We start from the raw sequence: 12,148 nt of genomic DNA, 5'->3' as shown, positions 1-12,148 counted from the left end.
GGACACATTTCTCCATCTGTATAGTAATCCCAATCACCTGAATTGATTTGTCACATGATACAAACTAAAGTGGTTGATGAATACTGCAGTGACTGTCATAATTTGTCCAAGTCGTAGGGGTGCTGAAACAGTTTCTATCAAGTCAAATAAATCAAAGACTTGTTAAATCAATATAAACCCAAGTTTGGAATTGAATCCACAGTGGTCACGAGTAAAATACAATATTATTTGTGTGCTAAATGTTTTGCTCTCTACACACGGCTGCAAACTGCGACAGATAACTCATACAGCACATTCTGCACAGCATGCTACAGTGCTTTTAACATGTCACCTGTACAGTAACAAAAACGCTCAATTCACATATAATTCTGACCAATTTTTGAACCAAACTCATAAATCAGACAGATTAACGCGTCAGTTAATCTCATGTATGAGAAAATATCCATTAGCTGATGGGTGTTGTGTCACATTTACCCTTTTCCAGCACCTTTGCTGTCCTTGCAGTGAGCTTATTCATACCCCCCACCAACAGATTATACAGCAGCACACAGAGCAACGTGAAGGTTGGCCTTTTGTGTCCTCATGCATTTCTCAGCTTTAGTCTTTAATGATATCATTGCCAAGCTAAGTCATCTTTTATAGCTGACACCCCACAGGGTGGCCAATATTCAGTGTGTGTGTGTGTGTGTGTGTGTCTACATTGAGGCATCCTAAATGTAGAATGTGACAAGCCCCACTTAGCCCCGAATCCTAGACCGAGGCTCTAATGTGCGGCTGAAAAACCACGATGTGAAACAGGCGCCCAGCACAACTTCGAAATAATTGAGACAAACTCATTCAGTCGCGGCTCATTTAATATAATGAGCGAAGTGAGCTGTTCAATTTGCATACTGATAAGATGCCTCCATCAGATTGCGCAGCTCCTTCTCATAGACATTCACTGCGGTTATTACATTTAATCAGAGCAAGGATTTACTTTACAAACACTCTCAGAGAAGTGCTAACTAAGGCTTTCAATTAGGCTACGGCAGTGCCCTAATCACCTCCAAAACAAATAAAAAAAATAAATTTTGCTGGTACCAAAATGTGTTTAAAAAAAGTGGCATGGGTTCCAAAATGTTGACATACAATCACTGACAGTCTTTTTATTGATGTTGTGTTACGAAACAATAATATAATGACCAAAAAGAAAAGTTCAACCTCGTCCATTAGGTCCCATATACATGACATTTCACGTGAAAATGCAAAAACTATATTGCATTTTAGGGTCTCAATACAAAAGTAGTGGTTGGAGCCCCTTAAGATGCAAAACGGCCTCCCAAGGTGGACCTTCACATTTGATGATCCGACTCTGTCTGCATGGAAATGAGAGAAAACAGTTTTCTTGCACCACGATGGCTGTAAATAGCTGTATTGCACATGCTCCAGATGACAAAAAAGAACAATGTTTTCCTCTGGAGTGTCATCACTCCAAGTCCAGATTCTCCAGGACTTGGTAGTTTTAGAGTTCACAGTCACTTTAATTTGTCGTCTGTCCATAACTAATGTCCATAACTAATGTCCGTGTTCTCCCATGGTCTATATTTATTGCATGTTCTAATACTAGTGGCCAAACATGAAGACTGTACAGTTTTCAGCATTTCCGCAGTTTTCGTGGAAACGGACATGATTTTCAAAATGCTGCTGTGTGTATATGGCTGTGTGAACCTTACATTCAAGATTCTGGCAATATTTACAAAAGAAGAGCTGTCTATTTTAGCAATATATTTATCTAATTTTATGCTCTTTTGAGCTCCCTGCTTATTGGTCCTCCTTATTGCTCCGCTTCATGATTGTTCCCTTCCCTTGCACACCGTTGCTCTGCTTGGCTGTTTGTTTCGGTAGCATAGCTGACACAAAAACACCGTTGGCAGCAGCACCCACCGCCGGGTCTCTTTCATATGTTTCTGCAGTGAATCCATGCACTGCTGGAGGACCTGGACCAGGGATGCAGTCCTGGTTCCAGAGCCCACAAGACCTGTGGAGCAAGGCTTTCTGAAAGGGAGCAGATGGTGACATGAATAGTGCAGCAGGTCCTGTCCACCCCCGCCCATTGCCTTGCGTGCTGCACATTACCTCAACAAATGCTTCTCATAATTGATGTGCTGGAATGGTCCCATCATCACTGGATTTTGCAGAGTGGCAGAATCGTCAAGGTCATTACTGCAACTGACATACTTACTGTACTCTACATCTGGATGTGGAACTTCTTCAGGATGAAAGAATACTGGGAAACCTCCTAAATGCAGCTAAACTGATGTCTCTCTGAATCAATCGAAACTGGGTTTTGGTGTATAATATAGATCCTGATCAAGCTGCAAAATTGAAGCGAGCAGCTAGATTTTTGCAAGACGTCATAATTCCGTACCAAACGTTGCATCTACCTGACACCTGATTTCCCTTTATGAGGTGATTAAAAAAAAAACACCTCTTTCACCTAATTCCCAATCTGTCTACCAGGCGGGGGCGGGGTGGAATCCACAGAAACCCCTTAATTATACATGGCAGCCCTGGGCAACATATAACATTAAACTTGTATGGCTTGGTTTTGACAGACTGTGTCAGAATGCGTTTTGTGACCCAGCCATCCCAGTGCTGCCACCTTATTCCCAGTTTAATTAAAAAAAAAAAAAATTCTATCACCTCTCCGCTAAAATCATTTGAAAAAGATGAACCTGTTTGTAAAAAAAAAAAAAAAAAAAATCAATTCCAATATTTTGTACATCAATATTTAACAGTCAGCCTGCTTAACAATCAGTTTACAACAACTGTTTGTGCCGCCCCACCAATAGTGTAGACGGTGCATATGTTCACCCAAAGAGAAAAGTTTAATGATCTGAAAAAAACATGGACCATCTGTCAAGAGGAGCTGAGAGAATGCTAATGACAGTTTAGTGAATGCAAATCATCTGCTTTTTTAAATATTGAAATTGGATGTCAACATATTTTTAATTAGAGAATAAGTGTTGTTTCATCTCACAAATAGGAAAAAATTTACCAAGTGCTATCAACTGTAGGTTCGTCCCATCAAACGTATGAAGAAATAGGAATCTGTCATGTTTATATAGGTATTTGTGGAGTCTAGATTTCAAATGAATGAATGAATCTGGTTGTGAATAAAATTCCTCTTTTTGAGATAGAAAATTCTTTAACCTTTTGTAAGGCAATGAAATATAAACCTTTAGCTGTTCTTCTGTAAGACTTACTTACATTCATGTGAGATAAACACAAATCAATAACATTTATGTAAACGGTTTTCACTATGCTCTATAAAAAGTGTCACAGCTGCTCATTTATAATATAGTGAATATATAAGAAATATAAAATGATTTGAAAAGAGAAAAACTGACCAAAGTTACAACTTTAAAAAAAAATCTGCAAACGGAATAAAATACAATAGTGCAGTAATAACCTTTAAATCTTTGTTTAAAGAATATATATAATGACAATGCCTATATTTTTCTAAAAACAAACGATTACTAAGGAAAATGACTACAATCTCAACAGTTTTAATGAAACTTTCTGAGGCAAGATTCAATGAAATGACCAAAAAACTTCTCCTCCTTCAGCTGTTGCATTCTGCAAGTTTTTACAAACTCCCGTGACAGCATGGCTTTGAGGCTCTCGTGGCAGCATCACTAATATCTCAACTCGGGTCTCGGTGTTGTGTCCGCTCCTCTTATGAAATAGAATTTTTAAAAAAAAACCCTCTGCTGTATGTGGTATGTGTCAAACTACAATTTTGACGTGTCTATTCAGAGAGGGCGATGGTTCACTGAAAAAGTGTGGTTTTTGTTGAGCAAATACAGAGGCGAGGAATAAGTTTTTATTCAGAGTTTGGAAACAGAAACTGGAGGACAAGAGGCCTCTGGGAATATTTGAACCACATATGTAGAACATGGGAACACTGAACCCTGGAAATCCAGATCTGACGCTTCAGACTGTGGAGACATGAGACTGAAGCTGGAGGAAGAAGACGTGGTGACGGGAGGAAAACTTTTTCTACCGCTCTGCGTTCCAGCTGCAGCATGTTAAGTCCATCGGCTGCCATATTGGTGACGGCTGCTGTTTACTGAGGATGTCCTCTGTGTACTGTATACTTGCCATGAAAATTAAATTAGCAAGTGTCCCCGCCAGCTGCAAAAGATGCTGCAAATCAGGAGTTTCTGGTAACTTGTCACTCACAATGCAGGACTTCCAAACAATGACCGGACCAGGAGCTGAAGATATGTAACCCCAGGGGACGATGTCACATTACCTCAGGATATTCATGAGTTTTCCTGGATTTAAATCTGCATTGGGAGGGGAAAAAAAAAAAAAACAACAACAACAGGCACCCGGCCTCCTCCAAGGTGAAACACAAGTGTTATTTTATTTATGCCCGACCAAACTCCCTCCCTCCACTCTCTTTGTCTCCTCTCCCTGGGGAGCCGGGCTGCTGTGCCCCAGAAAGCTGACATGCCCAGGCTGAGGGGAGCCGGAGCAATAGGGGGAGATCGGCAGCTTCGTGGTCACCCAGACAGAGCCGGCACTCGACACATGCGGCAGCTCTCCTCTGCTGCGTCCACACACACTTTCCCAGAGCACTTGTGTGACCTTCAAGGACAACAAGAGGGTTTGTTGAGTATGGACCAGGGGAAAAACAAAGAAGTGTCAAGATTTTATCAGGCGAATAAATATGCAATTTCTAAATATAATAGGGATGCACTAATACCGATATTGGATCCGACACTATACTGCAGAGAATAGTTGTAAAAGACCTCTGATACAACCCAAAGAGTATTACGAGACAGCAATGTCAGTGGTACACAAGAGAGCACAAGCGCTGTCCACAGTTTGCAGATTCTCTGATATTAATGGGAATAACTAAATATTAAAAGGAGGTGAAAGATAGTTCATGCAACATAGCACCCTAATCAGCAGAGACGCTTTGACTGAAGCTCAGTACTCATACTTGTACTCATCTTTTTAAATACATGGTTGAACGGTTCCACACACACCCATTCGCTTTGAAACGTGGGACATGTTGAGATTTAGTGAACGTCAGAGTGTGGCGGAAATGTGCGCTAACAGTAGTGCATCAAAGTGTCAAACAAGCGCCCTCGCCCCATTCGATGCCCGGACCCCAATTATATTTCTGGAGCGCTACAGTTCAATATTGTTACTCTGTGTACTTTAAAATTGAGTTTAAATAAAGTGCTTTTTTTTTAAATTTGATACTATTTAAAACCTGATGAAAATAGTGACAAGTCTCCCCCTCTACCCCACTTCTCCCCTTTCCACCGAGGATTGATTGGCTGCGAGCGAGATTGACGCGTCAATGACAGCTGCCGGGCACACTAGCTCTGTTAGGTCAATGCTCCGTGACAGCTAGCTGACACCCCAATTTCCTGACGAGCTGCCTCCTGCTCGCCGGCTCTTAAGGAAAGCTTAAGGAATCCTCACCCCAACCCCTCTCTGCTCCTCCCGCTTAATTTCTCTCAATCACTTGTCATCTGATTATGTGTTCGTACACTTTGTTGTGTCAGCAGACGGGGGTGGGGTGGGGGGGGTGGGGTTAATGACCAGGAGCTGAAAGTACTTTGATGCTCCCCCCTCCACACACATTTTCTCAGGACATGCAGCTTCAGAATGTGTAACGAAAGAAACGATGAGGTGTGAAGCGAAGTGAAGCGCTGCGTGTCTGCATGGGTGACTTGAAACACCTCAATGCACCTTCTATGCTGCTGTTTGCACGCATGTTGCCTGTACTCACACTTTATATATTTAAAAAAGCAAATATAATCACAGTCGCAGACTGAATCTCAGATGTGATCCATGGCTCAGTTAGCAAAGTGTGTAGACATTTCACCCTGTCCTTACGTTGAAGTGCCTTTGGGCAAGATAATAAACATCGTTCCTCACAAAGGAATAAGTCAAGCACCATTTTCACCATTAAGCGTGCCAAGGACTAATAGTGTAAAACTTTTGAGAAAGCTTAAGCCGTGAAAAGTTGCCTTATCACTTAAGAGGGTTTACTATTTATGAAACATTTATTTATTTTAGATACTGTGATTTCCATTTTGATTACAAATGTACTGAAATTATGAAGAATAAATCAAAGGAGGCAACTTTTTTTTCAGTTTATGCTTCCATGTGTGAATTAAATTACAAGTATAAAGAAGACTAGGCCTAAAACTCTCCTTCTTGATCAAATTGCATGTCCTTTTCTCTCGGAAAGTTCCTTTGAGGGATTCTCGGGTGTTTCTCATTAACAGTTGAACTATTGTATGCTCACAGCCAATCACAAATATCCCTATACCCGCTAAAGCCGAAACTTGCTATGTAATCGCTAACCCTTGTTTTCTCACCATCTCCTCCGCACCTGGCTCCACAGTGACCGCCGCTCTCCTAACTTTTATTGATGATCTGCAGAAAATGATTGGAAGACAGTCTACTTTGCATCATCTTTTGGCACCGCTGTTGGCTTCATGCCCAATAATACCTGTGTGTAACTGATGGCACCTTGTGGTTTCTTACTGATATGCTGACCCACTTTATCCCATGCGGTTGTGGGGAGGGAACAGTTTCTCTTTAATTTCAGGGCAGACGTGTCCCTGCCATCTCAGGGCAGACAGGACAACTGATTAATACATGAGTTGGAAACCTACTTTCAGATTATTTTTTTCTAATTTGAAATATGATAAATGAAACATTTCTCTGCAGCACTCCCAGTGACATTTACTACTGATTCAACAAATATTATAAAGGTGTGCAGTTTATATGTGTCGTAAATTGTTGAATTTAGAAAGACGGATTAAGAACACACCAGTTAACAGCAAGATAGTAAGTCAAACTGGATTTGACATTATTAAAAAATTAGTATGATAATAATACACATTCAAACTCTGAGCACTGAACCACTGCACCACCATGCCGCCTACCGAGAGAAGACCAGGCGCACATTCCACTGAATACGCTGCAGCGCAGGGTGCCTGGTGTAATGAATAACCGCCATGCAAGTCATTAATGGCTGTTACTCCACGGATGCATTTCGGCTGCATTTTACTTCCGCCACAGCAAGCCGCCGCTGCAATGCAGCACAATAGATATGCAGCAGGTCTATTTTCTCCACAAGGAAGACCGTTAAAAATATACTTTTACAAATAAAACACGGCCTCAGAGGGAGAACAATATGCTTTTAACATCAACAGCTGAACTCTGCTCAGGCAATGCAGGAAAATCTCTAATGTCGAAACGGCAGTTCTGCACTTGCACAAGTAGATCCACAATAACAATGGAGGTATTGAGGAAGCCGGCGCTGCTCATGCTCTTGAATTGAACAGAGCTTCTCTGATCAAGAATACATTTAATTCACCATCATCCACATGCGTGGAGACACGTTTTCTTTCACACACCAGATACTGCGTGAGACAATATTTACATTGTTCTGGTCTCTGTGCGCAAGTGTAGCTGATTCTGTTGTTTTTTTTGTCACAGCCTTGAATTTGTGACAGATCATTTCAATGCCTCTGAGGACTAAAATCTTTTGACTGGCTGTCTTATGCTTCAACAACCACACAACAGGTGAGTGTTTGTTTAACAAAATGCAAACCTTTGTTCATCACTAAACATGACAAAGAGGATAAATGAAGCGATAACCCATAAAGCAACTGCTGTCTCCCGGCAGATAAAAAATGATGAAGATAATATTCAAATATTCGTAGTGCAAAGAGAGGATGGGTAATACTTGGATCATGTTTCATTCGTTGGTTATCTCATCACATTTTTACCTGCAACACAAGCAGAGTCTCATAGATTTGTAATTCACTGCTTATTTTTTTCTTTCTTATTTTAAACAGTAATCTAGATTTAAACGGTGAGTTGATTCTATGCAGAAATGTGGGAGGTGTTAGTACTGGTCCCATAAGAGAACATCACTGGAGGATCATGCGGCTTTATTGTCAGGTAATGTGAACCGTAATGCAGCCCTCCTTACACTAAGAAAGATCATTTTCTTATTGGACATGATTTAATGAGTGTGCATAACAGCCTTTCTCCACCCTCAGATTTGGATCTGATTATACACACGGCTCCGCACAAACACTTCTGGGCCTTCCTTGTCTTCTCGGGAATGAATTCACTTCTTGCAGTATAATGAGAGTCAGTATGGGGTCCATATGTTTACAGCGGGGTTGGGTAGGAGCAGAGATAGCGAGACAGGAAGGGGGTAATGCGCGTTTTAATGAGATGTGAGTCTCTGTGGCACACCTGCACTCCAGCGATCTGTGAGTATTGCTCACTAGAGCCTAGAGAGGAAAAAGGCCTTTAAAGAGTAAAGCGATGTTGGAAAAGCACCAGAGTGCTTAAAATGTAGCACTGACTTCATTAGGAACTGAGGTAAATGTATGAACTAGACTAAAGTCCTGCTTCACAGCACTGCTTGATCTTTGCAACATTCATAATTAACAACACACAAAGCTAATCAGGTGATACTTGTGATTTTTAGCATGTGTTTGATGGTCATTTGGCTCGCTGTACGTTGCCGTACAGATGGGATATGCACCCAAGAGCATTGTGACTCACAGCATCTGTGACTTAGCCTATGTTATCTCTCTCGCTGTAGCAGCAAGTTGGGCATTTTTCCGCCACATGGCTGACTGCGAGCGATTCATTCCTGCCATGTGCTGGCGGCCTGGCCTAGCTGCCTTTGGAACGTCTGCGTCACATGACGGCGATGTCGTCGTTGAGCCAGCAGTGATGAAAGCCACCATTCAGGTACCGCAGGGACGTCCAGCGGGGAAGCTGCACAACAGTTTCGATGTAAGTTTAATCTGTTCTGTAAATGTTAATGAAGTCGTCTTTGTCAGATCAAAGAGAATAATGCACTCCATTAGCAGACAGGCACGTGCACACATTCACACACACTCACACGCATACACACACTACAAAACATTGTGTCTATAATTGTTTTGACCTTGACATCCTCAAGGAGAAGGATCAAAGTTTCTCTATGTGCAAGACAACAACCATTGCAGTCTTTATTGCCGTTCAACATTGCGCTATGATTTCACATTTCAGCCTGACTGAGTTAAATTATCGTGGTTTGACTGGGAAATAGCCGCTCAAGGTCAAAGGAAGACAAACAGCATGTTATCCCGAGCCAGAGGGGGACTGAGTCGACTGATCTCACACTAGAAGACCACACCGAGACCACCGGGGGCCTATTAGGGGCTACAGATTGCAGGGCCTTGTCATGCATTCACTCTATTTATGCCTCTCAGTTGTCTTTTAAATAATGCATCTCTGTTTAAGCAGAGTCCTGCGTTTTTAAACACAGCACCTGGCACGCTTTGGTATTCCGCAGTTTGCTCTCTCCCGGGGCGCAGATTTTTATAAGGATTTGTGAGGGGGCTTTAGTTCGGAGATGTGAGGGGAGAATATGACTGAACTGGGAGCTGCTGCATGACAATGATGTTAGAAGGAGGAATGGTTGGTTTGTATTGTGTCGTTGCTGGAGCACATAACGCATGATGAAAAGGAGTGAAGAGAAGAGGAAAGAAAAGGAAAATAAAAACAAATGAACGGTGATATTGTATTTGTCACTCAGGGAGGTTTTCCATCATTTTGGAGACAATCCCGTTTCAAAGGAATTAAAAACAAATTCACGAAATCAGCTGCAACACAAAGTAGCGACTTATTACTGTTTACCAGTTGTGACTTTACTGAAGGTGTATTAGAGATGTTCTCTACCAGCAGGAGGGCAACAGTTTGTGTTTACCGTGTGCGTTTGTGTGTGAGTTTCACCAGGATTTGCTTTGGAAGTTTGTATGCATCATTACAATTCAGTCCACGTTCAAATCTTGTTTCTTGTTTTTGTGCATTCTCGAGTTGGATGTTTTAAAAGCTTGGGGTTTGGTACATGATGCAGATCGGAGTTCAAATACATTCGGCTAATGAGGCCTCTCAAAGGCCCATTAGAGGAAATAGCTGTGGCCACCCACATCTGGGTGGTAGATGCTCTTTCCCCATGAAACCTTTGATTCCCATCTAGTTTATGGGAAAAGAATAATGAGCGAAATCTTACTGGGTTCACTCTCTTGTTAGCTCTGACCTGCGTTCAACCAAGTTCCGCCATCAAAGTCTTATTTATTTGTTCTTTGATATCATACCACCCTTATGCAGTGAGTGATTTCACATTAACAGTTAGTAATGGAGACTTTGTCGGTGCCATTTATTCCTTCAAAATCCAACAATAAAACTTCAGCACACTGAAACAACAGTCACAGCACTTGTGTATTATTATTGCTGTCAAACTCAATTTTTACTATGGTCAAAAGTAGCACTGCACACTCTTTAATGCCTTTGTACATATTGTTTCACTACATGTTTGTGTTTTGGGTATCACGCAAGATAAACTTATCTACTGCATGAAACACACTAAAAAGTACTCATGCAAACTCCCTACTATTTAATGGACATTACAGCTTTAAATTTCCCCTTCAGGTATGTTCAGTAATGGCTGAAAGTGCATACTTTTTTCATGTGAAAAGGTTAATTGCCTGATTTGAATTTTCTAAGCTCACTCTAAGATTCTGCTTAAATGAGTCACTATACAATGTTTCAAGTTTTGTCTGCTGAATATGCTTCTCCATGTCACTGAAACACCGGCAAGAATACAGACAAACCTAATTTCATCGTCACACACGATACGCAGTGTAGTGTTTGTGTAGCAAATACAAAAAACAAATGACACAAGGACATCAGATTGTCCCCAGGCTTCCTTCAGTTGCTAACCTGATATTTTTCAGTAAAGTTAGGCCCCACTAAGAGGTAAAAACATACATTTTTATAGTTTTCTTTCAAACTGCTCCCCTCAGGCAAAACACAGCGATCCTGAAGCGCAGGGTACTGCACATGCACTAATAAATCACCGAAAACAGTGTTGGAATTTAGAGCGTTTGTGCTGTTTGCTAATTTGAATTTTCCAATAAAGTGTATGTTTACTTCACCATCATCTGCATACGAGGAGACACTTTTCTTTCACAGGCCCAGTACTGAGCGTAAACTAGATGCTCACATCAAACCGTTCTCTGTGTGCGTGCGTTTAGTGGTTCAATTACAAAATCACAGCGCCCACTGGTGGCTTTCCATGCAAACAACATCATTTTCAGTGTTTGTCACTTCCGTGTTTCCAACTGGTTTCAAAATGCCGCTATCTAAATGCAAAACTTTTCTGAAATTAAAATGGTGAAAATTTTTATCATTGTCATGTACCGATCGATATGTAAACTGGGTGTTGAATTAAATTATACGCTTCACAGTTATTAGTCAAATTACAACCATCAGAGGAACCTAGGCATAAGAGTGGATTGAAGGTGTTCAATATTCATATACTGAACATTTTTATAATATCTAAAAACTTATGTGTCACAGAGCTGGTTATTGGAGACAACACTGAAAGAAATTACAATATTCATTTATTTATTAGCAATATTCATCAAAGAGACTTCATGACAAAGCATTCAAGCAATTGATTTATACCGACATTTAGCATTCTTCGAAGTTATAATGTTCAACAGTAACTGGTCAAGTCCAATTTCATATTGATGTAGGAAGTCTACAATTAAAATTCATATTAAACTTCCTGGCTGTGAGATTTCACATTTCAAAAGGAAACTTTCACATTTTCCTTCACAGGGATTTCAGCAGCATTGCTTCGACTGGGCATCAAACACATGTCTCCTCCATGGCAGAAGGCTGCACAGTGTGCAGGCGTCTAACTCTGCGGTGAAACAAAAGTCCTGAAACACGCCTCGGACGGAAATGGAGTTAATTAAACAGGTTTTACAGTCATTTGATTCCACGCTGCTGGAAACGGGAGAGGATTTTCAGTCAGACTTCAGACGGATTGCAGACTGCAGATTTGTGAGCGCTCGGGTCAACAGGATAAAGTTCAACATCTACAATAAACAAGGTTCCCTGCAGGGCTTGTTACTAGTGAGAGCAGTTCAGTTTGTTGAGACACAAGGCTGCTCCTTTCAAAAAGGCACAAAACTCAAACGCTCACCGAGAACAGTATATTTTTCCTACTTCTGGATGTGTTTTGCTCAAGGTGCTTTAGTGTGTG

This window comes from Salarias fasciatus, chromosome 18 (genome assembly GCF_902148845.1).
Source record: "Salarias fasciatus chromosome 18, fSalaFa1.1, whole genome shotgun sequence".
NCBI classification, from domain to species: Eukaryota; Metazoa; Chordata; class Actinopteri; order Blenniiformes; family Blenniidae; genus Salarias; species Salarias fasciatus.
This window is presented reverse-complemented; position numbering follows the sequence as displayed.